The 5,877-nt window shown below is 49.8% G+C and overlaps 1 pseudogene; it reads left to right on the top strand.

Moving 5' to 3' along the window:
- The first annotated feature begins 447 nt into the window (after nt 1-447).
- LOC128098701 (phosphoglycerate mutase 1-like) lies at nt 448-1,421 on the top strand (annotated as a pseudogene).
- The last annotated feature ends 4,456 nt before the right edge of the window (nt 1,422-5,877 follow it).

Consider the following 5,877-nt stretch of genomic DNA (forward strand, 5'->3'; position numbering starts at 1 on the left):
TGAGAGGTGGTGGTGCACACCTTTAATCCTAGCACTTGGGAGGCAGAGGCAGGTGGATCTCTGTGAGTTCAAGGCCAGTCTGCTCTACAGAGTGAGTTCCAGGACAGCCAGGGCTACACAGAGAAACCCTGTCTCGAAAAACCAAATATGTGTGTGTGTGTGTGTGTGTGTGTGTGTGTGTGTGTGTGTGTGTGTGTGTGTCTGTGTCTGTGTCTGTGTCTGTGTGTGTATACATATACATTATGTGTGTGTGTGAAAAATATATACGTATATGACCTATGGGAAGTATGCTCGTGAGTTTCTTCTTGTGTAAAATTGTAATAACAATAATATTTATTCACCCTCTCAATCCTTACTTATTTTTTGCTTATTGTCTTGTGGATTATGTCTTCATGACTCTAAAGACATCCTTGCCCTGCCGCATCCGCCCCCCCCGCACCTGTCGCCATGGCCACCCACAATATAGTGCTGATCCAGCACAGCAAGAGAGCCTAGAACCTGGAGAACTGCTTCAGAGGCTGGTATGACGCTGACCTGAGCCCAGTGGGCCACAAGGAGGTGAGGCACAGTGAAGCGAAACACAGCAGACAGGCGTTGCCAGATGCTGGCTATGAATTTGACATCTGCTTCACCTCCGTGTAAAAGAGAGCAATCCTGACCCTCTTGACAGTCCTGGATGCCATTGACCAGATGTGGCTGCCAGTAGTTAGGACCTGGAGCCTCAGTGAGCGACACTATGGGGGTCTGACTGGTCTCAATAAGCAAAAACTGCTGCTAAGCATGGTGAAGCACAGTTAAAGATCTTATGATGCCCCCACCCTGGGGCCTCCAATGGAGCCTGATCATCCCTTTTACAGCAACATCTGTAAGGATCACTGTAGCTAGAGTTTTCCTGTCTGGCCCACAGTCAGGACAAATCTCTCTCACCCACCAGTCCCACAGCCGCTCAGACCCGACCAAGTAAACACAGAGACTTATATTGCTTACAAACTGTATGGCTGTGGCAGGCTTCTTGCTAACTGTTCTTATAGCTTAAATTAATCCATTTCCATTAATCTATACCTTGCTACATGGCTTGTGGCTTACCGGCATCTTCACATGCTGTTTGTCATTGTGGCGGCTGGCAGTGTCTCTCTGACTCAGCCTTCCACTTCCCAGCTTTATTCTCCTCCTTGTCCCGCGTACACTTCCTGCCTGGCCACAGGCCAATCAGTGATTTATTTACCAACCAATCAGAGCAACACATTTGCCATACAGAACATCCCACAGCAGATCACAGGAATGCAGACCCTACTAAGGACCAGCTGCCCTCCTGTGAGAGCCTGAAGAAGACTATTGCCAGAGCACTGCCCTTCAGGAATGAAGAAATTGTCCCCCAGTTATATTTTATGCAGTGTATGAAAAAAAGTGGAGCAGAATAATAGATATTCAAACCCTATCCATTGTGGGAAGTGGAGTGCCAGGAGTTAGGTTTTATTGAAAAGCCATGAAAACTCCAACAGAAAGGGATATGCAAAGTAAAGCAGCAGAGAGGGACCTTTTCATTAATAAAATTCATTCTTCAGTAATTTCATTCATGGTTATAACACATTCTGGTTACTCTTACCCTCCACCCTTTGCCTTTCTCCTCTTCCTCACTACCAACCCCTTCCTCACATTCATGTCTTTATTGTTTTGTGATCCACTAAATTTAAACAAGTCCTTCTGAGTGGCCATGGATTTGGAACTACCCACTGGAGCTTGGTGGACTCAGCAGCGAACACACAACAGATGTCAATGACAACCCCTCTCCCAGAATCCAGCGGCGGCCAAGAGTTCACCAGGGAGGGGTAGAGCCCCTTCAGCTCCTCCCCATTCATGACTGATCACTGATTCGACCTGTCTTGTGTTGTTCCACTGCAGAAAACTAAAGTGTAAATCTAGTTAATCTCATCAATAAAAACCAGGAGTCAGATGTAGGGGTAATAACCTGAAAGATCAGAGAAACAGAAGAGCAGTACCGGTGACTTCTTACCTCTCCGGATCCTCCAACCAAAAGGGCCAAGATCCTGTCCCCCCCCACACAACTTCCTGTCTCTGCCTCCCAAGTACTGAGATTAAAGGTGTGAGCCATCACTGCCCAGCTGCTATAGTTAACTAGTGGCTAGCTCTGCCCTCTGATCTCCACGCAAGATTTATTTGTCAGAACACAAACAAAATATCACCCAACAGATAACCATAGCCACTCTGAGTCCATTGATGTAATGACTGTGTCATACCCAGAAGACTGCATTCTCCCACGTTCTTTCTGCCCCCTCTTCCATGACATTCCCAGAGGATATAAATACCTTGTTTAAGACTGAGCAGTCAGTCATCACTTGAAAATCCATGAGTCCCTGAATTCACTGATACTCACTGCAAAGAGAGGCTTATCTGATTAATTCTGAGAGTAGAATTTGCCTATAAATACAAACACAATTAATTGGCTGTTAAATACTGTGTCAATTGAACAACATATTAAATTCTCCTCTAGGACCCCTGACTTCCTCAGCCATGTGTTTGTTATGGGATATATAGTACCAGACATAGATTTTCTCCTGTGGAGCAGGTCTCAGATCTGATCAGAGAGCAACCTAGCTTCTCTTCCTACTAATTATCTATGGCTTGTGCTACTTAACAACAACAGTAGCAAGGATAGCAATGCCTAACATTTATCCAGCACATGGAGATGGGCCAAGTCCCTAATGTGGATCACTTCATCTAACTCTCACCATGGCTCAGTGATAGAAGGCAATATTATTTTACAAATGAAGATTTTGAAGGTGAAGAACATAAATGGCTTGTTCATGTCACACTACTAAGAAGTAGTGGCAGGCAGGGATTTGAACCCAAGTGAACCTAATGATAGTTTAAATTTTAAAGATTATGTAAATGCATGATCATACTTGGCCACCATGTGTCCTGACTGAAAACTCTCCCAGCCTAGTTCTTGTAAGTTCTGGTAAGCCTGGAGGAAAAGCTTCCAGTGTGCTTCATAAGTAGATCTCAGTAGCAGGTCTACTATCAAGGCACAGGAGCACACAGAGACCACGTGAACATAAACACAGAAGTCAGCCTCACTTCATTTTTCTCAAGTGTTCCTACAAAAGCCTTTGGTGCAAAACAAAGAAATAAGCTAGATAAAATAACCCTAAATTTTCTAATTTATGGAAAAAATAAGGAAGTCCAAGTTTGAATGAGGGAGCAGAAATCCACATTGATTAAAAAAACAAAACACCAGGGGCAGTTGTACACAGGTACACACAGTAGCAAGCTTGACTGAGTCAAAGGCTGAGTTTACCAACAAGCACCAGGAGCCTGTCTGCAGGTGGAATAATCAGCAGGGCCTGAGATAGCTGAGCCTCTGGATGGGTAAACACTCCTGTTGAGATACAGCCTATCTTGGCTCTCCAAGGAAGACTGGAGCAGAAGGATAGTAGCTCCATAGTCCACAAGAGAGTGAGAATGCCATCTAATTTTCAGAGTGCAGTTCAAGAGGAGAGCTACCACCTAAACATTCTCTTCATCAGCTACCTGTGGACTGACCATAGCAGACAGCAAACCATCTGACATTATATTATAATCTTGGATCTGCAGAAGCATGGCATGCAAACTAATTTGTCACGGTTAGAGGGTGTGGAGGCTGAGGAAACAGGCAGGGCCTCCTGAACACAAAGCTTTATGGGACATATAGTTATCTGTTCTCACTCAGGGTAGGTGTTTAGTTTCTTCGGACTAACACTGCAAATTATCACAGACTGTGTGACTTAAACAACAGAAATTTAGACCCCATCCCTGGGCACCAGCCACTCCAGGGAAGACCTGCCCAACTTGGCCCCAGGTTCTGGCCACCGGGCAGGTTCCCTGCTAGCCCCACCGGGAAGGATCCCCTTCTCCAAGACCCCTGGCAGACCCTGCAGTCTCCACGCCCTGCCCCCCACTCCCATCCGCCTGAGCCCCAAGCCTCTTCCTGAGACTTAGAGGCCAGCCCCCAGCTCCCATCTTGCTCCGGACTTCCCTTTTGGAAAACTGGTGAGTACCCTTCCTTGCCCCGGACCCCATCCCTGGGCACCAGCCACTCCAGGGAAGACCTGCCCAACTTGGCCCCAGGTTCTGGCCACCGGGCAGGTTCCCTGCTAGCCCCACCGGGAAGGATCCCCTTCTCCAAGGCCCCTGGCAGGCCCTGCAGTCTCCACGCCCTGCCCCCACTCCCATCCGCCTGAGCCCCAAGCCTCTTCCTGAGACTTAGAGGCCGGCCCCCAGCTCCCATCTTGCTCCGGACTTCCCTTTTGGAAAACTGGTGAGTACCCTTCCTTGCCCCGGACCCCATCCCTGGGCACCAGCCACTCCAGGGAAGACCTGCCCAACTTGGCCCCAGGTTCTGGCCACCGGGCAGGTTCCCTGCTAGCCCCACCGGGAAGGATCCCCTTCTCCAAGGCCCCTGGCAGGCCCTGCAGTCTCCACGCCCTGCCCCCACGCCCATCCGCCTGAGCCCCAAGCCTCTTCCTGAGACTTAGAGGCCGGCCCCCAGCTCCCATCTTGCTCCGGACTTCCCTTTTGGAAAACTGGTGAGTACCCTTCCTTGCCCCAGACCCCATCCCTGGGCACCAGCCACTCCAGGGAAGACCTGCCCAACTTGGCCCCAGGTTCTGGCCACCGGGCAGGTTCCCTGCTAGCCCCACCGGGAAGGATCCCCTTCTCCAAGACCCCTGGCAGACCCTGCAGTCTCCACGCCCTGCCCCCACTCCCATCCCCCTGAGCCCCAAGCCTCTTCCTGAGACTTAGAGGCCAGCCCCCAGCTCCCATCTTGCTCCGGACTTCCCTTTTGGAAAACTGGTGAGTACCCTTCCTTGCCCCGGACCCCATCCCTGGGCACCAGCCACTCCAGGGAAGACCTGCCCAACTTGGCCCCAGGTTCTGGCCACCGGGCAGGTTCCCTGCTAGCCCCACCGGGAAGGATCCCCTTCTCCAAGACCCCTGGCAGGCCCTGCAGTCTCCACGCCCTGCCCCCACGCCCATCCGCCTGAGCCCCAAGCCTCTTCCTGAGACTTAGAGGCCGGCCCCCAGCTCCCATCTTGCTCCGGACTTCCCTTTTGGAAAACTGGTGAGTACCCTTCCTTGCCCCAGACCCCATCCCTGGGCACCAGCCACTCCAGGGAAGACCTGCCCAACTTGGCCCCAGGTTCTGGCCACCGGGCAGGTTCCCTGCTAGCCCCACCGGGAAAGATCCCCTTCTCCAAGACCCCTGGCAGACCCTGCAGTCTCCACACCCTGCCCCCACTCCCATCCCCCTGAGCCCCAAGCCTCTTCCTGAGACTTAGAGGCCGGCCCCCAGCTCCCATCTTGCTCCGGACTTCCCTTTTGGAACACTGGTCTGGCTGAACCAAGTGTGCGGATAAGGCCAGGAACGAACCACAAGGAGATGGGCAGACGTCAAGGCAGAAACATATACAACAAAATGAATGGCAATACAGCATCACCAGGCCCTAGCCCTCCTCCAACACCTTGACCTGAACATCAGAAATTGGAAGAAGCAGAAGAAAACAGCCTTATGAATGACATCATGAAGAAGCTAGAGGCTTGTGTAGAGGAAAAGACAAAAAAATGTGAAGAACGCTGTAAACAACTAGAGGAAAGGGTAAACAAATTAGAAGAAATCAATAAAGTCCTGGAAGAAAACAATAAAATACTGAGAGAAAATCAAGAAAAATCAATGAAACAAATGAAGGAAACAGTCCAAGACCTGAAAAGGGAAATAGAAAAAATGAAGAAGACACAAACAGAGGGAATGCTGGAAATAGAAAATCTGAGAAAACGATTGGGAACTTCAGATGCAAGTATAATCAACAGAATGCAAGA

This window comes from Peromyscus californicus, unplaced genomic scaffold, assembly GCF_007827085.1.
Source record: "Peromyscus californicus insignis strain IS unplaced genomic scaffold, ASM782708v3 Scaffold_6__1_contigs__length_162567912, whole genome shotgun sequence".
Taxonomy (NCBI): Eukaryota; Metazoa; Chordata; class Mammalia; order Rodentia; family Cricetidae; genus Peromyscus; species Peromyscus californicus.